The sequence below is a fragment of the Narcine bancroftii genome, chromosome 4 (genome assembly GCF_036971445.1).
Source record: "Narcine bancroftii isolate sNarBan1 chromosome 4, sNarBan1.hap1, whole genome shotgun sequence".
NCBI classification, from domain to species: Eukaryota; Metazoa; Chordata; class Chondrichthyes; order Torpediniformes; family Narcinidae; genus Narcine; species Narcine bancroftii.
This window is the reverse complement of record NC_091472.1, coordinates 248,189,206-248,215,179: the sequence shown is the minus strand read 5'-3', so window position 1 is coordinate 248,215,179 and position 25,974 is coordinate 248,189,206. Positions and strand designations below refer to the sequence as shown.

The 25,974-nt window shown below is 40.2% G+C and overlaps 1 long non-coding RNA gene across 1 annotated transcript in view; it reads left to right on the top strand.

Annotated features, from left to right (window-relative positions):
• Positions 1 to 12,712: 12,712 nt before the first annotated feature.
• LOC138760087 (uncharacterized) overlaps positions 12,713 to 25,974 on the top strand; it is a 64,431-nt gene continuing 51,169 nt past the window's right edge. The window contains exon 1 of the long non-coding RNA XR_011355391.1: positions 12,713 to 12,875. This is a non-coding gene — a long non-coding RNA (uncharacterized lncRNA). The remainder of the gene's footprint in view (positions 12,876 to 25,974) is intronic.

Here is a 25,974-nt window from a genome sequence, read left to right as displayed (position 1 = left end):
CATGGCAGCATCACCAAATCCAGCTCCATAAATGTCATCAAGTTTGCAGGTGAGACAACAGTAGTTTACCTCATCAACAACAGTAGTTTACCTCATCAGCAACAAAGATGAGTTGCACTACAGAGAAGAGGTGGAAAATCTTGTGAAATGGTGCAACCTGTCTCAACGTGGACAACATGAAGGAGATGATCGTGGACTTTAGGAGGATCAAGAACAACCACCCTTTGTTACACATCAACAACTTTGTAGTAGAGAGAGTGGAGAGCACCAAGTTCCTTGGAATTCACTTAATTAGTGACCTATCATGGACTCTCATCACTTGTCAGGAAGGTGCATCAATGACTGAGAAGACTGAAGGGGGGCAAGGCTACCAGCCAATATTATGTCAACCTTCTATAGGAGCTCTACTGCGAGCATCACAGTGTGGTATGGTTGTTGCAGAGAAATGGATTGGAGGTCAATCCACAGGACCATAGGAGTGGCAGAGAGAATCACTGGAGGCTGCCTTCCTGCCATCAATGTGATCGACCATTATCATTGTTTGAAGAGAACGTGCAAAATCATTGAGGACCCCTTCCACCCTGCACACAACATCTTTCTGCTGCTCCCATGAGGGAAAAGATACAGGAATATCAGAGCCAGCACCACCAGGCTGAGGAACACCTTCTTCCTACAGGCAATGAGAATGCTGAACAACCAAAGGAACTGCTCACACTAACATCCAAGATTCTCATATTCATGAAACGACATCTATTTATTTATATGGATAGAAAAAAATTGTCCTGCTTTTGTATTGCTTATCTGTATGGTTGTTATGTTTTGTTGTACGTTTGCTTTATTTTGCACCAAAGACTGGAGAATACTGTTTTCATTGGGTTGTACTTGTATAATCAGTTGACAATAAACTTGACTTGACTTTTACTTTCTGTTGATACTGCCTGACCTGCTAAGTTTCTCTAACATTTTAGTGTATTACATGTTACATATCTTACCATCAAATTGGTTGAAGAAGTCTATGCTCATTTACAATGGATGTCACGCAGATCCAGTCCCAGAGTAAATATAAATTGCCATTCTAAACCCTTAAGTTCTGTGGGAAGTTCTACAGGGAATTTACGGAGACCACAGGATTGGGATTAAAACTTACAGATTGCATTTGGATCTTTTCTTGCTTGGGGGAGTAATTTAACATCATCACTATATTTATTCAATGCAACAGCTGATAGACCATTATCACTCCACTCCATGACTGTTACAGAGATGTTTTTCACTGCCAGGTTGGACACTGGGGATGTACAGGTGAGCCATGCACTGTGGAAGGCTGAAATCAGAGCCGAGGTTCAGTATCTCAATTCAAATTGGTCTGCAAATTGGGCTTGGTAAGACCAATTTGACTTCATTCGTTTGTTAGTGGAAGTTTCTCATTGTCAAGAAAACTTTTTTTTGTGTTGCAATTCCCTTGCAGTGAGCCATGATGCCATGAACAGCTTTCCATCTCTTTCACTTCACTGGAATACTTGCTCTGCCACTCCTATCCAGAGTCTCCCTATAGGCCTTAGCTCAACTTCAAGACCAGCCTGGATCGAAAAAGTCCTGGCCTGGGACATTCACAAGGATCTCTTCACTGAGTGTGCAGTTGAAAATCTAATGCAAAATGAGACTCAATTCACTGCCCAACTTCAATCCAGCCTTAGGCTAACCTCAACAGACAGTTGAAAACTGTTGTGTTGGAAACTGACAGAAGTCTGAATCATAGCCTCTTAGTTTCTCGAATTATTCACCACTTTTAATATAAATTACAATTCCATAAATCTGTTTTCTCATTTTTTCATGTTTAAAAATGCAAACAAAGCTTTTGTTATCATTGTGACCCTTTACATTCATGCTCCTCTCAACTTTTGTTCTATTTGGGAGAGGCTGAGGCAATTAAATAAAACTAAAATACATATTTCATACATTTTTGGGACTTTGCTTTTATGAATTTCTTGACTTGAGCCCACAGAATGTTTTGGCAGAGTGAAGAAATTTGTCTTGGGTATCATCCAAGAATGTAGAGCTTGATATGGCTGTTCTTAACCTTTATCACCCGATACTATCTGGAGTGCTTTATTTTCTTTCTATGAAACTTTAAAGCAAAATGCTGGAGATTTTTTTTTGGTTGTGAAATGTGATGTCTGAAGGAAGACACCTGTGTGTATCTAATGAGGTTTGGGATTGACATCGATGCGAATGCAAATTGTGATTTATAAAAAAACAGCCTTTCTTTTGTCCTATTCCTGATGACACTGCACTGTGCTGAAGCTCCATTCCACTGATGCTAATCACTTCAGCTAATTGGCCAACATTCATGTAGGATCCATGATAATGAGGGCAGTGTTTGGAGGAAATCACCACTGTGTACAATCCTTTCCTTCTCCTTTGTCTGCACAAATTTATTTCACAGCAACTGAATCCAAATTTGCAGCTTCAATCCTTGTACTAGGACACTGTGCCCAATTACTTTCAGTGCCCAGGTTGATATTTGCCAGCTCAGAGCAGCCTGGGTGTCAGGGGCCAAATGCAACACACGGCGTGCATTGCCTCAAATTTACTGGCACAGCTTGTAAAAAAAAAATAGAATCAGAAGTTCAAAATCAAGTCCCTGAAATTGTGAAGGATTTTGATAAAGGGGACAAGAAGAAATAATAGCAGCATCAGTAACCCGAGGTCTGTGGTTTAAGATAATTGGAATAAGATGCTGAGTCAGGAGAAGAAGGAATTATCCTATACAATTGAAATACAAAGCCTGAAAGGAACGTGGAAGCACATTTATTACCAAAAAGGAAATTAGATGGAAAATAAATATTTGTAAGGCGGTGAGAAAAGAATGTGGAAATAGGATTAATTATACAGCTTTTCCAAAGACCTGAAGGTGTGACACAATGGGTCAAATGGCCACTGTCCAGGTTCGACTTGCATTTAGCATGAAGTAAAAAATAATAGGTTTTTGGTATCATTTGTGTTTTGATATCATTATGGGCCACACCAGTATAATGTTGAAAGTGGGCAACATAGGAGTTGGAACATATGCTACAGCTGTATATGGTCATAATTGGACCATTACAAAGAATATAGAACATTACAGCACATTAAAGGCCCTGTGGCTCATGATGTTATGCTGCTTATGTAAACTACTCCACGAGAATCTTGTATTTCCTACCTTACACCCATTATCCTCCATTTTTAAAATTAGATATATGTACCTATCTAAGAGTATTTTGATTGTCTCTACTGTATCAGCCTGGCAATGCATTGCAGGCACCCACCAGTCTCTATGTAAAAATAAACTTACCTCTGCCATCTCCCTTAAACTTTCCTACCCTCACCTTAAACAAATATCCTCTGGTACTTGCTATTGTCACCCGAGGAAAAAGATTCTGGATGCCCACCCTATCTTAAGCCTTTAAAATCTATATTCCTCTATTAAGTCACCTCTCAGCCTTTGTTGCTCAACAAGTACTGGGTGATGCTTTGCTCACCCTGCTATAGGAAGAACATCACTAAGGTGGAAAGGGTGCAAAAAGGAAAGATTTTAAAAATGGCCTGAGCCATTTTTTTCATACAACAAATGTTGAATATGTGGAATGAGCTGCCAGTGGACAGGTCGACTGATATGGAAGGTTCAATCAGATATGGATGAAATGCAGGCAAATGGAGTTGCTCAGATAGACAGTTTCTGTGCAGTGTCTAGCTCCATGACTTTAAGGCTCCGCCCCCTGAGAGCTCTACCGACTAATAACCAGGCACACATTTTAGTCAAAGATTATGATGAGCTGGAAAAGGTAACTTGAAATATGATGCTCACTGGTAAAAAGCAGTTTGAACTCACGTAAAGACAGTCAGTAGTTTATTCATTCATGCAGACTATTTATTAATTTCAGAAATAATAATTGAACGAATACTTTAACTTGAATTGTTCTATCCTCATTCACTTTCTAATGAAATGAATGAATCAAGGCAGTGGGATAATTTAGATAGATATTTGAATTGGATTTTTTTAAGTTGATTAATAATCAGATAAAAGATTTTTATTAACTTTGTGTTATGTACCAACCCAACTTGTCTTCTTGTCAGCAAAGTGATAAATTACTGTGAAGAGAAAAAAAAATCTAAAAAAAGTTATGAACTGGTATTATATTCAATTACTTGTCATTTTGATGAAATAATAGATTTTCTATTCAAAAATTGAAAATATTTCCAGTTTCCATCAGTTTCATTTTTCCAGTATTCTCTTTTTCCCGAAAGAGATCTGATGATTCAAAGTTTGTAAATGTCCTTATTTTGAAAATAATCCCTGGCTACTTAACAAAAAATATCATAATGTGTGTATTCTAAACTCGAATATGTATATGTGCATGTACTACGGGTCTTGTCTTGGCAACATCATATCTTCTCTACATCTAATATATATTAATGATAAAGCATGGTAGAAGGCCTTTCTGGCCCATTAAACACATGCTGCCCAATTGCAACCAATTAACTGACCAACCCCGTATGTTTTGGAGGAAATCCTGGAGAAAATCCACAGGGAGAATGTACAATCTCCTTAAAGACAGCACCAGATCCGAACCTGGGTTGATGGTGCTGTAACAGCGTTACACTAACCATGCCACCCAGTACTGTTTACAAGCTTAGCTTCTCCAACTCTACTAACTTCTCTCAGATAGCCTTCATTCACCAGCTTGCTTTGCTGGCTCTAGTTTGGTTAAGATGCATCTATGACACCAAAATGCTGATGTCTTTTCAAGCTAACCCACTGATTCCACATTTATAGGCAATTATAGATCTCCATTTGAATAATTAAATTCTCATGATTGAATCATCACAGAAGATTTCTCTGAAAGCACCAATCTTGTATCATGCTCTGTCCATCACGCAGCTGGCAAGAAGCTATGAGATTTTTAATTAGACTAATGCATCAGGTGAATTTATGGAGATCTCAACAACAATGTTTTCACATGATCAGAGCAACCCATTCTACTTCAGTTACAATTGCCTGCAAAGCAAAAGCAATTATTTTTGTTTTCTCATCAAAAGTTCTCAGTGTTTGTCATATCCCAATAACATTAAAGTAGAGGCAACAACATTAAAGTGCTGCAGGGAAACCAATACAGTGAACAAGAGCTGTAAGTTTTTCTTTAATAGACTGCACACAATAGACTGTGATAACTCCATGACGTACTTTTTTGTAATCTGAGAGGAATGCAAGTCTTGACATGGTTTCCGTTAAATTGGCCGTTCGAGCGATATTCACTGCAATTGAAAATCCTAAAAGATTGCCTTTAAAAAAAAGGAAGCTCACAATTCTAATTGCTTTAATACATTATGAACAAATACTAACTTCTTGTGAATTGATGTGAAGTAATATTTTCCTTAAAATATTCTGAACGATGGGTAACTTAAGTGCTAACTGCCCTTTGACTAATCTTTAATTTATATTTCTTATTTTTCAAGAAATTAATATTTTTTTTCCTTGAAGAGAAGTAGTAAAATGTTTTTTTTTTCTCGAGCTGTATTTAAATTTACACCTAAGTAAGTTGGAACAAAATAACATTGGGGTAATTCACTCTCTAACAAGGAATATGGGTTTTCACATTTATGGGCAAGTAAAGCTTCTTTAATGTGACAGATAATCTTGCAAAACTTTGTTCTTTGACTCATTTACTGACAGTTGGCTTGCTATTTTAATCCTGATGTTCCAGATCGACAATGGCCAAAGGCAGAATGAGGGACAATTTAATTATTTATTTCAGTCGCATCGAACCCTGCATCAAGCAACACAAGATTCCAGTATTGCAGTACAAAATGTACTTTGTCCATCAGCAATACTTTCATCGAAACTGTGAAAGTAAATTCCTGCCCTGGATAGTAGTCGGGGACAGACTAAATCATGCTTGATCTTTTTAATTTTAATTTTAAACTGCTTGCAGGGAATTGTTGAAGACAGTCGAGCTTTTCAGTCCTGTCACAAGAGAGTAAATTGGTTCCTGATGATCTGCCTGGCACACACTTCCCTATTACAATTACTGTCAGGTCAATTTGAACCATCATTAATACTTTTTATCATGGAGAGGTCAGTAGGGAAGGGTGCATAGACAAAAGGACTCACTGAGGGACTGATCCTTGCAGAAGGTGGAAAGGGGTAGATGTGTCTGGTGGTGGGGCATGCCTGCAGCTGATGGATATAGAACCAGAGAACAATGGAATATTACAGTATAGAAACAGGCCCCTTCGGCCCTCTAATCAGTGCCAAACAATTTTTCTGTCTAGTCTCACTGACCTGCACCCAGTCCATGGCCACCCATACCCCTCCCATCCATGTATCTGTCCAAATTCTTCTTAAATGTTAAAACTAAGCCCACATTCATCACTTCATCTGGCAGGTCTTTCCATTCTCCCAGCACTCTCTATGTGAAGAAGTTCTTCCTCATGTTCCCTCTAAGCTTTTCCCCATTAACCCTTAATCCATGTCCTTTGGTTTGTATCTCAGCTATCATCAATAGAAAAAGCCTACCTACATTTTCTCTGTCTATACTCATAATATTAAATGCCTCTATCATATCTCTCCTCATTCTTCTACATCAGTAGTTTTTAAACTTTTTCTTCCCACTCACATCCACCTTTGGTAATCCCTATGCAGGAGCAGGCAACTTTAAAAAAAAAGCCTCACATTCTACCTTAAGTATTCCCTATGCCACAGTAAGGGATTGCTTAAGGTGACATGTGAGTGGAAATAAAAAGATTTGAAAACCATTTTTTAAATTGTATCAAATTGGCTCATGATGTGCACAGTTTCATAATTCTAAAGGAAATGGGCCAATGACAATTTTTCTCAAGCAAAATATTTCAGTAACTATTGGATCTAGAATAATGGGTCTCAACCTTTCCTTCCCACTCACCTATCACCTTAAGCAATCCCTTATGTCCTTTCTTGGTTTGCCTTTCCAAAATGCCCACAGGCCTCCAGTCTGAGAAGCAATCATCCACCACTACTCTCTGGCTTCTCATGTCCACCTATTGTCAAATCCAGTTTACTACTTCACTATAAATATCAAGCGTCTGAACCTTCCTGACTAACCTCCCATGTGAGACCTTGTCAAAGGCCTTACTTAAGTCCATGGAGACAAATCCCCAGTCTTTCCTTTGTTAAATTTCCTGGTAACTTTCTTAAAAAAATCTGTAAGATTGGTTAAACATGACCTACCACGCACAAAGCCATGTTGACTATCCCTAATCAGTCCATGGCTATCCAAATATGTGTATATCCAATTTCTTAGCACATTTTCCAATAGTTTACCTATGACTGACATCAAGCTTCAGGCTCACTGGCCTATAATTTCCAGGGTTACTTTTAGAGTCTTTTTTAAATAATGAACCAATCCTCCAGGACCACACCCATGGTTAAGGATATTTTAAATATATCTGCCAGGGCCCCTGAAATTTCAGCACTAGCTTCCCTCGAAGTCTGAGGGAAGATCTTGTCAGGCCCTGGGGATTTATCCACCTTTATCTGCTTTAAGACAGCAAGCACCTCCTCCTCTTTAATCTGTATAGGTTCCATGATCTCTCTGCTTGTTTTTTTTCTTACCATGATTGTGCCAGTTTTCTAAGTGAATATTGATTTAAAAAACCCATTTAAGATCTCCTTCATCTCTTTTAGCTCCATACATTGCTGACTGCTCTGATCTTTGTGGGGACCAATTTTGTCCCTAACCATCCTTTTGCTCTTAATGTACCTGAATACAACTTATCCCAATCCACACATTCTAGATCCTTTCTCATTTTCTCAAATTTCTCCAATTTAGAATCTCAACCAGAAGCCCAGATCTATCCTTTTCCATTATTAACTTGAAACGCATGGCATTATGATCACTGGACCCAAAATGTTCCCCTACACTTTCTTCTGTCATCTGCTCTGTCTCCTTCCCTAATAGGGGATCTTGTATTGCATTCTTTCTAGTTGGAACCTCTAAATATTGAGTTAGAAAATGTTCCTGAATACATTTGACAAACTCAAAGCCATCCAGCCATTTTACAGTATGGGAATCCCAGTCAATATGTGGAAAGTTAAAATTTCCTACTATCATAACCTGATGTATCCTATAGCTGTCAGCTGTCTCTACCGATTTGCTCCTCCAATTTTTGTTGACTATTGGGCAGTCTATAATACAACCTCATGAGTGTGGTCATAACTTTCCCCTTTCTCAGCTCCACCTCAGTAGACGAACCCACTTATTTTTCCTGCCTGAGCACTGCTGTGACACTTTCCCTGATGAGCAATGCCACTCCTCCCCCTTTTATCCACCCCATTCTATTATGTCTGAAGCAACAGAAGCCTGGGACATTGAGCTGCCAATCCTGCCCCTACTGCAACCAAGTTTCACTAATGGCAAAAAATGCCATAATTCCACATGCCAGTTCATTCTCTAAGCTCTTCTGTCTTCCCTACAATACTTTTTGAATTGAAATAGATGCACCTGAGAACTTTTCCACCATTATAACCCATTGACTTCTAATGTTACATGTAATTTTTACATAATATTTTCTCTCCTTCATTCCTCTATCTGCTCTGGCACTCTGGTTCATATCCCCTTGAAAATTTAATTTAAACCCACTGGAGCAGCACTAGAAAACCTTCCCCCAAGGATATTAGTCCTCCTCCAGTTCAGATGCAAACCGTCCTGTCGGAATAGGTCCCACCTTCCTTTGAAGAGAGCCCAATGATCCAGAAACCTGAAGCCCTCCCTCCTGCACCATGTCTTTAGCCACATATTAAGCTGCATTATCCTTCTATTTCTAACCTCACTAGCATGTGGCACGGGCAACAATCCTGAGATCACAACCTAGAGCCTAGCTCCCTAAATTCTCCTTGCAGAACCTCCTCCCCCTTCCAACCCACGTCATCTGGCTGCTCACCCCGTCTCCCGAAAATGCTGTGAACTTGATCTGAGATATCTCGGACCCTGGCACCAGGGAGGCCACCTACCATTTGGTATACTCGATTTCTTCCACAGTACCTCTTATTTGTCCCTCTAACTATGGAATCCCCTTTCACTACACATGATGAAGGAAGATGTGCTGAATAAGGAGGTTATGGTAAGAAAGGTGTGGACAAGGAACCTATACCTTTTTAAGGAGAGGGGGAAATAGAAGGGAGAATAGAGGAAATGCCGCTCTACCCAGTGAGTTCGTCCAGCAGATTGCTTTTTGCTTCAGATTCCAGCATTTGCAGCCACTCACATGGTCTTTGGATTGAAGTAGATTTGGGTTTGTATTTCTTAATATCACTTGTACTTAAACTTTGTGTATGTTCAGTGGTAAAACAAAAAATCATTTTGTTTTTTCAATCAACTAATAGATGACTGCTATGAGCAAATGTAAACAAAAACCAATAAGAGATTACAAATTGCATTGTAATCCTGATATTGCAGTCAACATCTGTTAATTAAATAATAAAATGTAAAGCAAGGAAGAACTTGGCACCATATAGGGTGATCTACTGCCAACAATCCACAACCTTTGTTTACTTTTAGCTGAAGTATGCATGGTGTTTCCTATGCAGGCACCAATCCTCCTGCACAATACCAATACATGACAATCACCCCTTCCTTCACAAGGTGATGTAAATGTAGAAAGTGCTGCACAGAAAGTGTTTCACTCTACAGTTGGATGACAATACTTTAAAATCCTCATTTATTTTCTTATTCGACAGGAAAAAAATGGCGGCGTTGCTCCAACAGCAGCATTGCCGCTGGTGTGGACCTGGAGAGAGTGGGGACCAGAGACATAATGCTCACCCCAAAGGGTCCTATTCCCCAGTCCGACTGCTGAAAGCTCTGTACAGGCTTTAAACAGCCTGTTAAAGGAGCCAACAGTGTTTGATTTAAAATCCTACGATTGCAGGGTCTCAGCCAAGATGGCAGTGCCTATGTTTGGCTGTGGCTTTGAGGGGTTGCAAACTCCAGGGAGGCAGCAGGCTGGCACAAGACACCAGAAATGGGAAGAAAGACCCCTCTTCCCCACTGAGAAGGAGAAGTAGAGGGGATGACCCTAAGGATGGCGACCACAGTGGTAGACCCGCGAGGCGATATTTGGCTGAAGGACACACACACAGGTGATGAGCAGGGGAGAAATCCACATGGTGCATACTGCTGGTGACTTACTCATGAGAACTTGCTATCAGCACTGGGATTCAAGAGGGTGATAAGGGCAAGGACTCCTGAAGGGTCATGTGTGTTGAAGGCTTCTTCATCACGTCAGAGGTTTGGATCTGGGCTTGGGTTGCTGATAGTTTAAACTGAACCGGAGTCTTATGTGGCTGCAGGAGTGCTGGAGATGAATTTAGGGGTACACAGTGACTCTGAGGGCACTCTCTTTTGCTTCTTTCTCTGACTGTAAGTGGCACTGGGCAACGCTAACAATGAATCTTTGACTGCCTTATGGCGGACTAAAGGCAATATCATGTAATATTGCATTTCTATTTTATTACATGGCAACTAATAGTATTTCAGTATCTCATCTGATCTGCACAATTAGACCAAGATTGAGGACAAAATGTGGTCTTCATTTAAATTCTGATAACTAAAATCAGCTATTTCCAATAAGAGAATGAACGTTGAAAAACTAGAGGGGCTCAACAGGTCAGAGAGCATCCATGGAGAGAAATGATTCATGGCAGGAGGCTTTATCAGAATTAAATGTTCTGCACATCATAATTCATGTAAATGAAAGGAAACGAATGAATCAGAAAAAGAGCCCAGCAATTTATTAGCTCCAGTGACCTGGATTCGAATTCAGAGCTGTCTGTATGGAGTTTGTATGTTTTCCCCGTGTCTGCAAGTGTTCCAGTTTCCTCCCACATTCCAAAGACGTCAAGGGTTTGCAGGTTAACTGGTCATATGGTGTATTTGGGTGGCATGGGCTGGAAGGGCCTGTTACTGCGCTGTACCCCTAAATTTAAAAAAAAATGGTGAAACATTTAGCAATGTTGCCTCACTATTCTAGAGACCCAGGATCCTGACCTTGGATGCTATCTGGGAAGAAATTGCAAACTCTCTCTGTGACCAAATGAGTTTCCTCTAGGTGCTTTGGTTCCCTTCCACATTCCAAAAGAAATGCAGATGAGTTAACTGATGACTCAAGATGATCACTTTGTGCAGGTTAATGAAAAGGGAATCAATGGTGAGTTGATGGTTATGCATATGTTGGCGCCTCACAGCTCGGCGGGCAGCAACCTCCTTTGAAGAAGACCGCAGAGCCCACCTCACTGACAAAAGGCAAAGGAGGAAAAACCCAACCCCAACCCCAACCAACCAATTTTCCCCTGCAGCCGCTGCAACCGTGTCTGCCTGTCCCGCATCGGACTTGTCAGCCACAAACGAGCCTGCAGCTGACGTGGACATTACCCCTCCATAAATCTTCGTCCGCGAAGCCAAGCCAAAGAAGATATGTTGAAACACACTGTGAAATAAAAAGAAATGAATTGGGATAAATGGGGTTGTTGCCTTGGGAACCAAATGGACCCTGTGCAGAAATGACCCCTCTCCACGTTGCTACAAAGAAACATAAGTTTAAGTTCAAATTTGCTTATCAAACACACAATTGGGCCCAACACAGATACAGACAAGCAATATATATGCTGAACAAATACACGTTAAAAAAAAATAAATTTTGATTCATAAATGGTGGGGTCTCGGAGGGTTAGTGTGAGCAGTTCATTTAGGCGTTCAGCACTTCATAAGATCTTTATCGATTGATTTTCCTTGGACTGCCTTGTGAAATTCACAGCCAATCTTTGAAGAATAGTTACTGTAGGAAGTAGGAAAGGTGCCTGCCAAGTTACCTTCAGCACTCTCGCATGAACATGTGCAATCGTGATGAGAGAATCTGCTTGATAATGTTGATTTAATGGTTAATGTTGGGCAGGATGTCTCAAATCTTTTGAAAAAGGCCATGGATGTTTTTGTACTAATGTGAGGGGGGATTTAGAGACGTGGTTTAATATTCCATTCAAAAAGGTGGCACAATCCAACATTGCAACAATGCCAAAAGAATCAACTTGGCAGCTTCAATATGGCGCTTCAGACTTTAAAATGCAGCTGGATTCCATTTTGCTCTGGTTTTGAGCAGATACATAAGTCTACAGGGAAAACTATTCATCAACGTCTCAAGGAATGAAGAATGAGTTAGAATCATGAACACAATTGGTCAGTCAAGGATAACGACCATACATATTCCATCATAAGTTATTTTTAAGTGTTTGTGATTTGTATACAGTACGTAGCAGTAAATTTGACAGTGTAGTGATACAGTAAAACATTCTTTTTTTTTAAATATATTTTTATTGATTTGGAAGAGAGAACTATTACATGTAACATATTACAGCACCAAATAGTCTGAATATGCCTGGGATTGTCTGATCTCAGAGGCTAAGCAGGCACAGGACTGGTCAGTGCTTGGAGGGGAAACAGCCAAGGAAAACCAGATGTTGTAGGTTTCTGTGAGGGCCGCAGAACAAAGTGGCGACTCTCCCTCTGCCGTACGGTAGACAAAAGTTGAAGAATTTCATATATGTTCATTATAGTATTATGTGACAATAATGGGACCTTTGTTGTGTGTCACCACTGTAGTGAATGATGAAGCAACAAAGAACACGAGGGGATGAACTGACCAGTTTAATGACATCCTTACAGCGTTTAAATATCCGAGATTCGTAGGCTCCCCACATCACGTGACTCCTGGAAATGACTTGGCTCTCGGAAGCCTTAGCATCATTAGTCCCCAGGAAACTTCTGGGAACTCGCGGGCCCGCAGAGACCCACGACTCGGAAGCTCTGGTGAGTTAAGTAGTGGTGTGGTCTGCCACACCTTTACCTTTACACCTTTAACCACACATAAACCACACAACTTATACAATACAATATAGAATATGAATCATAAAAATTATAGACATTGTCTTATTTAAAATGCTCAGTTACAATGGAAATCCCCTTAGGAAAACTTCACCTCATATTCCATCATTACAACATTTTCATGGTAAATTATCTAATTAGAGTAATATCTTCTACGTATAAAGAGAAAAAGAAGAAAAAAAGAAAGTAAAGGAAAATAAGAAAAAGAAAGAGAAAAAAGACCCCCCTATTCTAATCCTACCCCTCCCACTAAATACAGTCACCAGCGAATAATATGTAAAGAATCAATTTTTGTTTCCCGGACATTGGACAGGAAACCCCCAGAGCACCCACACCTATGTATTCATATTATGATAATAGTCCATAAATGTCCCCATATCTTGTCAAATTAAATCATGAACTCTTTAATGTTATATCTAATTTTCTCCAAGCTCAAGTGAGGCATAATATCCTGCACCCTTTGCACATGAGTTGGTGGTAAACTATCTTTCTACTTCACTACCATCCTCAGACATGTTAGGTAAAGTCTTCCTTAAAGCTCCAAATGTAGCAAACTGTTTAGAATAATCTCCATAGGTGGAGAAAGAGAGAGGACTTTCTGATGGGACATGCATTACTACTGAGGTGTGTTTTCAGATTCTAGTGCTCTGTGGTGGAATTGGGAGAAAGTCTTCAGTTTTTTTAATCTACATGTAAAGAGGTCTATCTTTGGTATCTCTGGTGATCCTACAGCAATATTGCAAATTGTATTGATGTTAATAAACACACATATGAGTAATGCCTCAGCAGCAGAAGCAAACTGAATTTTTTTTTCCTTTAGCAACTGACATCTCTCTCCATCTCAGACCTTCAAATTATTTCCTCAATTGGAGTCTTGAAAGATTGCCTTATTCAAGGATCCATCTGTCTCTTCACTCCACTGTCAAAGTTTAATTCTTTGCAGCTGACTTCTTCAGTGAAGGAAGGTTCTGTAAAAGGATCCACATTATAAGCACTGTATCAGCTGCTTCACTGACTGAATATATTGCTTTGTGTCAATATGAGAATGACAAACTCCGTAATGTTTCAGTTTCCATTGCATGCTCATTTAAACAAGTTACTGCAGGAATAACAAAACCAACAGCATATGCGCTTGCACTGGAGATATCATTAATGATTTAGGAACAGCAGGGAATATTTAATGGTCACAGTGTTGAAATAGCAGGGCAGGAGTATAGTGAGCTTTGTACTCCATCATGTCATCCATCCACCATTAAATTTCTCAATGGTTCACAGAAAGTTCCTAAACTACATTGGGCTTGCTGGAAGAAACTCACGGTTGCAACTTTTAATAGATTCCAGCTGCTGGATAGAACATGTCATTTCACATAAGCATCTGAGGACTTGATGGCCCAGTCCCAAGAAAGAGTCCCAACCTGACCAGTTGACTGGCCATTTCTCTTCATGGATTCTGCCTGCCTCATTGAGTCCCTCCAGTTCCTCTTTGTCCACTCGAGATTCCACAGTCAGTCCACAGTCTACAGTCTTTGTATTTGTCTCTTGGCTGCTCAATAATTTTTTTTTAAACTTTTGGTCCCCACAGAAAAGTCAGATTGCTATCACCATATTCAATGTACCAAACCAAAATTGACCTGCTCATTCCTGCTCTTAATCTTAATATGTTTCAGAATACATTTTGCTACTGCCATCAGCAGTTACATCATCAATGAAGATAAATGCACCAGTACCTGTGGCAGCCATACATGTCCAGGCCATAACTCCCCACCACCATGCTTTGGATCTTGGGCAATTCCCTTTATGCCTCCACACTTTGCTCTTGTCGTCACTCTGATTCAGGTTAATTTTGGTCTCATCTGTCCACAAGAATTCTGCAGGCTCTTTTAAATACTTCTTGGCAAACTGTCGTCTGGCCATCTTGTTTCTGTGGCCAACTAATGGGCTGCATCTTGCAGTGTTGCCTCTGTACTTCTGTTCATGAAGTCTTCTGCAGACAGTAGTCATTGACATGTCCACATCTACTTCCTGAAGAGCATTTCTGCCCACCAGTCCCTTTGCAATTACTGCACTCACCAGTGCACTCTTTCTTCTTAATGATGTTCCATACTGTTGATTTTGGTAATCCTAAGGTTTGGGTGATGTCTCCTTTATTCTTGTATTTTCATCCTCATAATGGCTTCTTTGACTTTCATTGGCACAACTCTGGTTCGCATGTTGAAAAATAGCAAATATGGATTCCAAAGGTGATCAAAAGCTTAGAGACAAGCCTAGGTCTCTTATACCTGCACCAATGAAGCAATTAAACATACCTGAGTACTCAGAAACATCCGTGAAATCACATGTCCCAAATATTATGGTGCCCTGAAATGAAGGGACTATATATAAAAAGTACTGTCATTTCTACACGGTCAGACCAAAATATATAAAAAATAACCTTGAATAAAATCTGGAATGTGCACTTTAATTTCAGGTGAATTATATTGCAGAGGGAAATAAAAGAAAAAAAAAATGTGTCTTTGTTCCAGACATTCTGGAGGGCACTGTATGCTCTCTCTCCAGTAGATTTAGAAAATCCATTTGAGGCGTTTGAACATGAACTTGATGTAAAGATATATAATATATTAAACCTTACTTCCTGTAATGGGAGAGTCTGGGACCAGAGGGCACACCTTCAGAATAAAATGACAGCCCTTTGGAACAGAGATGAGGAGAAGTTTCTTCAGCCAGAGGATGGTGTGTCTGTGGTTTTTGTTGTCATGGTTAGTTGTAGAAGCCAAGTCAATGGGAATAGTTAAAGCAGAGATTGATAGGTTTTTGATTAGTAAGGGCATCAAAGGATGTTGAGAGAAGGCAGGAGAATTGGGTTGAAATGAAAAATAGATCAGTCATGTTCAAATGCAAACTGAATGGGCTAAATGATAAGACCATCATGTGGTCTTTTTTTACCAAAATTATTAAGGCTCAATAGTTTCTGTGTTGAGCTGGCAATGAATATCAGATGTCTTTTCAAGCAGGTACAATGGTATTTCTAGTTTCATAAGAATAATTTTCCTGTAGAAGTTCCAATACTTAAATGATGGGGAAGAAGTAAAGTGGCTGGAGGATACCTCAGTCTTCTTATCATTCATGTCGCAAACTCCTGAAAGAAGCCTGTAGGATCAGTTATAGAATCATGGAACTCCACTGCATGCAAGGAAGCCATTCAGCCCCTACTATCATTTCTAGCCTCAAGAGAACTGTTGAGATTCATTCAGCTTTCTAGCTCTCCATGGCCTTGAAATTGTTGCGTATCTTTAATCAGCATTATTTAATTTGTCTCCAGGAAAATTAGAGAACCTCACCATTTGTGATAACACCCCCATCCTGTAAATGGATAAACAGTGGACTGGAAAACTGGGGAGGGAAAAGTTCCTGCGTCGAAAAACTGGGAATCTATGGCAGCTGAAAATAATATTGAGGAAGACAATTTTTATGTCGATATTTGAGCAAGGTCATTCATGAATGTTAGGTATTAAAGTGTGTTGGGAATGGTGTCTGTTCTGTACAAAAAGGATAATCAGCAGGTATTGCATGGCTTTTGGTAAACCTTCCACATTGCACCTGCTTCACAATTTGGCAGTCCAGATGACAAGGATGTAAAGCAGCTTTTAGGGTCTCTGATATATTGATGGGAATACAATGTTACAGTGCCAATAATCTCCAAGTCTTTGAAGTACTTCATCGACATGCTTTTATTTATGTTTAGTAAATATTTTGGTGGTTACACAGCATTTTCTTTCTTTTTTTTGCCTACCTGCTGCTTGTAGCCGTTCGAAATGTGTCATGTCCCACTTTTGGGCAGTGTTGAAAATAGTCAAGGATCTGGTGATACTGATTTCTGCTTGAGGTTGTGGCCAAGTCTGTACAGAGTGAAAAAATTGTAACTTTTCATACCTCTTTGTCCCAGTGTTGACAGAAAGGTGCTGAATGATTTGTCGGTGATTCAGGCTCAGTCATTTTTGAGAAGATATAATGCAGCAAGATTTTCTTCAGTCAAGCATGAGAGTTATGGCTGGTCTCTTCATGACTATTTTGATTGTGGCTTCAAAGGATTTCTTCATTCCCAAACAACAGGAATTAGTTTTTGTTCTCTGGTTGATCTTGTCAGAACTCTGCCTACCCACTATGATCTCGATTTTGAGGATTGTCACAAAAAGGATAAAGTGAAGATGGATTATTTTTTTTTGCTTTTTGGGAAATCTAGAGTACCAATTGAGCTATTGATCAGAATGATGTCAACCCCAGGCATAATATTTTTATCCTCATTTGTTCAGGTTTAAAGGATGTGTCTCGTTACAGACCAGCAGCAACAGATATTCACCAAGACAGTGTTATTTTTAAAACAATATATTTATAAATAATTATTAATAATACCACATCTTGCTTAAATCTACCCCAACTATGCAATTCCCTTTATGCCTCCATGCGGAGCACAACCTCAGGCTACCGTTGGGAGCGGGGACCTCAGGCCACTATGGCGAGCGTGGACTTTGGGCTACAGCGGGAATTGGGGACCTCGGGTTACCGTGGGGAGCAGGACTTCGGGCTACCGCTGGAACTCTAGGCTTGACTACTGGTGCCATGACATCATACATATGCGCCGAGCAATGGCCGACTTCGTTACCAATAATCTCAGAATGATTTTAGCCATATGGGGGGTTACGGGTAGGGTAGACAGCCATTGCTCTGCCACATGTTGAGCCAATAGGGCCGATGAGCGGCCCCGAAGGCGGTGGCCTTGTGAGATGGTTGAGGTTGGAGCGACTGGTGGGGCTGTCACAGCCTGCCCCGGCCACCATCTAATGGGCCAGTCACCCCTGCCCTGAGGGGGTCATGGAGGGTGAGGGGTGAGTAAGTAGGAGGGAGAAAAGTGAGTTGGATCATGGGCTGAAGGCATCATGGCAACGTCATCAGCCCACTCCTAGCCAGCCGCTGGCAGAGGCATTACATTTATGCTAGGCATAAATGCAGCACTCCACCGCTGTCCCTTTATCTGAGAGGGGTTGGAGTCGGCACCTAAGAGCCAGCCAGTCCACATTCATGGAGGTGTCTCCCAACATAAGGGTGGAGAATCTCCACCTTTACATTCAGACTTTTTGACTGTATGAAAGAGCCTCCTCTCTCTCTCTTTCCTTTTCCCTCTATCTTTTCTTCAGCTCTGCATTCACAGAGCCATCCCCTCCCCTGATTCATTCTCACCTTTTTTCCTCCCCTGATTCATTCTCACCTTTTCTCCATGTCCCTTTTGCCTCTTGACCTGTGCTCCTTCCCTCTGCTCTTTCTTCCTCTGCCCTTAGCTATTTTAGTCAAGCACCTGCCTGCTTTTTACTCGTACCTTGAAGAAGGGCTCAGGCAGGGGTGACTGGGCCATTAGATGGTGGCCGGGGCAGGCTGTGACAGCCCCACCAGTCGCTCCAACCTCAACCCCAAATGTCGGTTATATATCTTTATCTTCTCTGGATGCTGTGAGACCTGCTGAGTTCCTCCAGCATTTCTGTGTTTTAATATGAAAGAACTACCAATTACAATAATATAAATTAAACTGCAACAATAAACAAAAAGAAATAAAAATTAGAAAATAATAAATAGGTAAATATTTACAGTTGAAGTTATTGCAAGAAAAAAAAGTGATGTTTCAGTAGTGCATCCATACCTTTTGGTGGTCCCAGACTAGTTTATTACTTTTAGACAGATGAATAAAATTAAGATGTGTCCAGTCATGATAAGCAGAAAGTATCAATCTCCTTTAGCAGAAATGCCAGTAACTGAGTGTGCCAGACTTAAGTTAATTGATAAATGGATAAGAGAAGAAGGAGAAATACTTTTTCATTCAGCCAGTTGTGAACTCAGTGTTTAGGCCAGAGCTTTCGCCACATTTAAAGAATACCTGAATGAAAAATTGAAGGATTGTAACCTCCAGGGATATGACCCCAGGGCTGGGAGGTGGGAGCACAGACATTTTGGCTAGCACAGACAAGATAGACTGCAAAGGCTGTTGCTGTGCTGCACTTAGGATTCCATTACTTAATTTATGGCAGACCAGATCTGTCCAAGGTGTTGGCTGATATTGAGGTCCCAATCCCTGAAGCACTCTACCAGAAAAGGTTACCAATTAGAGATTCTAAAGACAGCCATAAGCGAATTCCTTACATGACAATATACTTTGATCGAAGGTATTTCCATCAGAATCGATCTTTACTGCTATATATAGTATAGACATACAGCAGTAGGAGACAAACAAAGTGCCTTTCCCCGAGCCTGTAAATTATGACCTGATCAGCTGCAAACATGAAGGGTGAGCATATTTATATTGGGATGCACTGCCCTACCACAAATTCTTGTTGAAAGGGACTTTTTAAAATGACTGATACATTTATAAACACAACAGCGGGCAACACTTCTATTTAAGGATCCAAATGTAAATCAATCTACTAATCTAAGTACTTGCTTTGTCCTTTGCATGTCATCAGGTGGACTCATTCTAATGTGACTTCATGGCTTTTTTTGACTGTACAAAACAATATTATGTCTAATGCCTAAGAAAATCTGCACAATCAGTTTGATTAGAACAAGATAAAAATCATAAGGTAACAGAGGTAGAAGGTGGTCTGATAATCTTTGGAACCTGCCCCTACGATGGCTGATCTGCCCCAGGCCTTACCTCTGTGCAAGTTCCCCTTCACTCTCAATTCCCTGCGCTTTTAAGAAACGTATATATTTCTTCTTTAAATACCCCCAATGCTCCAGCCTCCCTAATGCTACAGGGCAGAGAATTCCAGAAGGTAAAAAACAAAACCTTTCTTCTCTGCTAATTATGAAAGTCCTGTGTGATGAATGTTTGACAGTGACTGAATACTGATTTGCATTTCAGGTACCAGAGCAATCCTAGGTTTGTCTAAATTGGCCGTGGTTCAGAAATTGCAAGCAGTGGGACTATGTCTGGAGCCAGCAAGGGGACATATGTTCATGCTGTTTTGAGAAAATGTGTTCTTATAATAGAATATTTAATGAAGAAACAACCTGTTATACTCAGAACAATGAAATAAAAGAGTTTGCAGATTCCACTCTGCAGGGGGTTAGTAAAATATTTCAGAAAACAAGAGTAATTTTGTTCAAAGCACTGCTAAAACATAAATGCCAGATGGAGATTATCCCCTGCAAGGGCCAATTGACTACATTTTAGCTAATGGCTATTGCCTTTCAACAGACTTTTTCACAGTATTTCAAAATGAGATAAAAATAAAAAAAGATTTAAAATCACTTATTTTGAAACAGCTGGAACTGATCTTGATGAGTCTTCAAGAGCACCATTTTAATCTGTGGAAGAGTGTTCTATGCACCTCGTGCATCAAGCATTGGCTTTCCTCTTTATGGACACCATCTAAAATCCATCAGTTTTCCTTACGACAATGGTTGGAGCTAGTAGGAATTGTAAGTGTTGTCATCAGCCTGAAACCTGGAACAGCCCCAAAACTGCTTTGGGTGGTGATACACAGGAATGACCATCACAGGAATGGAGCCATGGGGCATTGTTACACATCCAGGAGCCAGCTCACTAAGTTTAGAATAAACAAAAGCAGTGAACGCTGGAAACAGTCAGCAAGAGATGCAACGTCGGTAAAAGAAAAGACAATGGAGTGAACACTTTGAACAGAAAAACTGCAGATGATGGAATATTGAGCAAACAATGAGAGGTTGGAAGAAGTCAGCTATAACGTAGACACGTAAATGACCAGACAATGTTTCAGGTCTGGACCCTTGATGTTGATTAACCATTGCTATCCAAGGATTCTGCTGGACTTGCTGAGTCCCTCCAACAGCTCATTGTTAACATTTCAAATATCCTTTCTTTGAATCAGAATATTTCTGATAAAGGGTCTTTGAGTTTGAATCTGGTCTTTATTTTCCTTTCACATTGGTGTTACCGCTGAATGTGCCCAGCATTTATCTTTTTCAGATTGTTAGCATTTGCAATTTAAAAAGAAATCATTTACTGTCCAATCTTGGGATTGAAGCTCAGCATGCACATCAATTTTTCCAATTTTATATTCCCCCACTTCTCTCCTGTCCCATGTTTCCATCTCTTCTTTACTTACCCCAGTTCTCACTTTTCTCTCAAATCTTCCTTCACATCCCTCTTCCAATTGTTTCTCCTTCTACCTGTCCCTCTCCTCCCCCATCTACTGTCTGTTTCCCTATCACCTCTTGGTCTCTCCCCATGAGATCCCTTCTTTTTCACCTCTTTATAAACTTGATATCTCCCCTTACTCTCATTATGTCATAAATGCCATTTATGTAACTGATCTTAGTAACCTGTGCCTAATTTCAACCAACTTCTGCCTCATTATCTCTTTGTAATTCAACTCCTTTTGTCCAATCCTTTCTAACCTATATCATGGACACCTCTCATGCTCTCCACTATTTTGACATTTCACACTTCCTTGATGACAACTGTTGAATCTACATCATCGACATCCAGTTTTTTATGCACCTATCATGAAAGCCTCAAAAGCCTTTGCTTCTTTCTAGAATGAAGATCTAGCCTGTTCCCCTCCACTAACATTCACATCCGCTGAGTTCAGCTTGTTTTGACTCTCGATGGCTTCTCATTAGATTCCTTCCACTTTCTACAAACTAAAGATGTTGCCATGGGTAGCTGCACCTATCTTTTCACTGCTCCAAACCTACTCTGGTACCAACCCTCTCCCCCAATTCTTTCCTCACTACATTGACGACTGCACCAGTTCTGATTCTTGCAGAACTCATCAATTTTATCACCTCTCACCTCTTTTTACTGGGTACCTTCCCCCTACACTTTAAATGCTAATGCAGTCTTACTGAAAAATGCACCATCCATTTTCCTCAACAGATGCTCCTTGATCCACTGAATTCCTCCAGCAGTTTTTTTAAGTAGTAGAAATTATAGCGTCTGCTTGTGTCTCCTCTACAACCTTTTCTCTTTTTTAACTTTTGGCCAGTTGCCGCAGTGGTCTCCTCAAATCCCTTTCTGTCACTGTCCAGCTGGATGAAGCTGTCCTCAGTCAAGGCTTCTCCTCAACATCACACAGCCTTTACCACTGCAATTCAAGAATTTATTCTTTGACACCCCCTCCTTGACAACACTATTCAAAAATGGGTCTGTTTTCAAATAAAAGCTTACAACATCCAGTTAAGGGGGAGAATAACAAAGGGTATCAATATTCAATTAATGTAGAATGATGGTTGATAGTCAGTTTGGACTGGGACCTGTTTCTGTGTGTATGTCTCCATGATCCTATGACTGTGAAGCTATCTCAGCACCACTTTGCTTCTCTTCCCTCCTCCAAAGTTTCTATTTTATCAGACGTTTTAATGACATCCAGTGTTAATTGTGAAAAGTTTCCACAATCTACAATTTTCTTGAAACTGAAGCCATTATTCTCAACACTAACTCTGATCCCAGCCATTAACTCTGTTCATCTCCTCAGCCATTCTTTGAGGGTAAACAAACATTGTTCACAATCTTTTTGACCATGAGATAAATATGACCACAACCGACATCCTTGCATCCTCTCTCTTTGGACGACTCCATTCGTACCTCAGCTTATCTATTATTAAAACAGTCATCCACTCCTTCATTGCCATGAGATCTCCCTGTTTTAAAGCTCCTCAACTGTGGGTTGGAGGACGCAGGTCAGCGACGGCAACCAGGGGCTTCAATGGGCGTGAGGGGGGAGGGGTTGCCGGGTGCAGTGGTCAGGATCCGTCCGAGCCAAGCCGGAGAAAGGCCTGAAGAGGGCAGCAGGAGCAGGCATTCTTTTTCGGCCCCGGCCCCTGTGGGGTGGGGTGGTCGTGGACGGAAGGCTGTTGATCCTGAGTGAAAAACTGTCTTGAACTAAAATGGATTCCCAAAATGGATACAATGATGAAGAAAATACGGTAGATTCAGAAGTTGAAAGAAGTCTCTGGTTTGGAACTAGCTCCCAAAGAAAATTTGTAACAAATGACAATAAAGAGGAAAACAAACCAACTAAACAAAGTGGAAAAAGTGGAAGTGCTCTGGGAGATCAAGAGAAGACTAAAAAAAGCATGGATGATGACAGGAATGCTAACTCGTATTATTCAGATAACTATGATAATTTATCATACCTGTCTGAACCTTGTTGTTCAGAAAACTCTGGTTATCTTTTCATAAACTTGAACTTGCCCACATCCTATCTTGCACAGAGATTCGATTGCCCGCCACTGTAGTGCTCACATATGTGTGTGGATCGCCAGTCTTAAAATTGACATCTTTGTTTTTGTGATAGTACAGATCTATCACCAATGTACATAGTGTATATAGTTACTGTATCTAGACTGTGCTTACAGCGATTGGCTGAGAGCTAAGCCACACCTATTGTCTGGGCTTTAAAGGGTTGTGTCCCTAGCCAGGTCGGATCATTCCGGACTGGTCGGCCACCTGTGAAGAGCTCCGGTCTTTTGCTAATAAAAGCCTTGGTTTGGATCAACAAGTCTTTAGTTCTTTCGACGAGCTCTACAGTTTTCAACTCATACCATGATCTTTCCCCCACCTATATTGGCATCCGTCGTGGAGTCCTCGACACTTATACTATTTGGTGTTTGCTTATTCACTTTTTTAATTGCACAATAATAAGGTTTTAAACTTTAGTATTCCCTCCTTAAAATGAATGCCCAACTTTTTGATTTCTTATAAGACATGCTTTAAACTCATTCCTTCGATTAAAATTTTAGTCATCAGTCATAATGTAGCATGATGTCAAATTTTGTTTGATAACATTCCTCTGAATTGCCCTGGGATGTGACTCTGTGTTTTAAATTATTTTAGAAATGCAAGTTGCTGCTAAGTTCCCATGTAAAAGATGACATCTCTCACATCATCTCTCTTTATAGACCCCAAGCAAACATAGGCTCTTTCAACTAGCAACTGTCAATTGATTCATCACTTTTCTTAGCATGTTTTCTCTTTACAGGTTTCTCTAGAGCCATTTTCTATCAGTTGCTCCAAGCTCCCAGATTGGTATTCTAAAGGTAACTTGACAGATGCTCGAGGATCAAAAACGATTGCTGCAAACTTATCTCAGTAAACACATCAGGGGCCAACTGACGCTCACTCAATATATCCCACAACAGCTGCTTCGGGCTCCTGATAATAGTGATTCAGCCCCTTGGCTAGTCTAGGTTTATCTTGACAGATGCTTAACATTCTGGATGACAAAAATATTTTGGTCCATTGGACTCTCCAGAATTAATGCCACTGCCCTCAACTCCTGGGCAATCAACATTTGGATCAATTCCATCTAAGATGTAATTATATAATGAGATTTGAGTAAGATCTTACAGCATTTTGTGAAAACTTCAGGTCTATTTATTTATCCACAAATAGTTTAGTAGAATATTTCTGGATGAATAGCAAATACTTCCAATTCCAGAAAGGAGCTTATTTTCTCCACTAAGTATACAAGTTGTCTTTTTGATTGCAAAGGAATTAAGTCATACTCACAGTTACAACTTCAAGGCATTTCCCCCAAATGTCTTTGCAAAATTGTTGCATGTTCATTTTCACAATTCTGGTTTGCAAATGGGAGGTTTATGTAGTAAATTCGAGGCAGATATAAAGTGCCCACCATAATGTTTGGGTCAAAGACATTTTTTCCCCTTTTATTTGCCCCTGTGCTCCACAATTTTAAACTTGTCATCAAACAACACACATGTGATTAAAGTGCTAAATCCAGGTGTATTTAAGGTAATTTGTATACATTTTGGTTTCACCAAGTAGAAATTACAGCACTTTTTATACACAGTCTTTCCATTTCAGGGCACCATAATATTTGGGTCATTTGGCTTCACAGGTTTTTGTGATTACTCAGGCATGTTTAATTGTTAGCTAGGCTTACTTCTAAGCTTTTGATTACCTTTGTGTGGATATGTCAATGACTACTGTCCACAGAAGACTTCATGAACAGAAGTACAGAGGCTACACTGCAAGATGCAAACCCCTAGTCAGCCTCAGAAACAGGATGGCCCGATTACATTTTGCCAAGAAGTATTTAAAAGAGCCTGCAGAATTCAGGTCTTGTGAACTGATGAGACCAAGATTAACCTGTATCAGTGATGGCAAGAGCAAAGTGTGGAGGTGTAAAAGAACTGCTGAAAATACAAAGCATACCACCTCACCTGGGGAACGTGATAGGAGGGGTGTTATGGCCTGGACATGTATGGACGCCACAGGTACTGCTGCACTTATCTTGTTTGATGATGTTACTGCTGATGGCAGTAGTAAAATGAATTCTGAAACATCTTATCTTCTTAAGTTCAAGCAAATGCCTCAAAACTCCTTGGACGGTGATTCATCCTACAGCAAGACAATGATCCCAAACATAATTCTAAAGAAACAAAGGAGTTTTTCAAAGCTAAAAACTGGAAAATTCTTGAATGGCCAAGTCAGTCACAAGATCTAAATTCAATTGAGCATGACTTCCATATGCTGAAGGGAAAACTTAAAGGGACAAGTCCCCGAAACAAGCAGGAGCTGAAGATGGCTGCAGTAGAGGCCTGGCAGAGCAGCACCAGAGAAGATACTCAGCACCTGGTGATGTCTATGAATCGCAGACTTCAAACAGTCATTGCATGGAGGTGATATGCAACAAAGTACTAAACATGACTAATTATCTGCACCTTTACTATGCCCTAAATGTTATGGTGCACTGAAATGAGGGGACTATGTATAAAATGTGCAGTAATATCTACCTGGTCAAACCAAAATGTACATAAATACTCTTCAATAGAATCTGAAATGTGGACTTTAATCACATGTAAATTGTTTAATTACAAATGGGAGGACTGTATATAAAAAGTGCTATAATTTCTACTTGGTGAAACCAAAATGTATACAAATTACCTTAAATACATCTGGACTGAGCACTTTAATCACATGTGTGTTGTTTGATGACAAATTTAAAACTGTGGAGCACAGGGGCAAATAAAG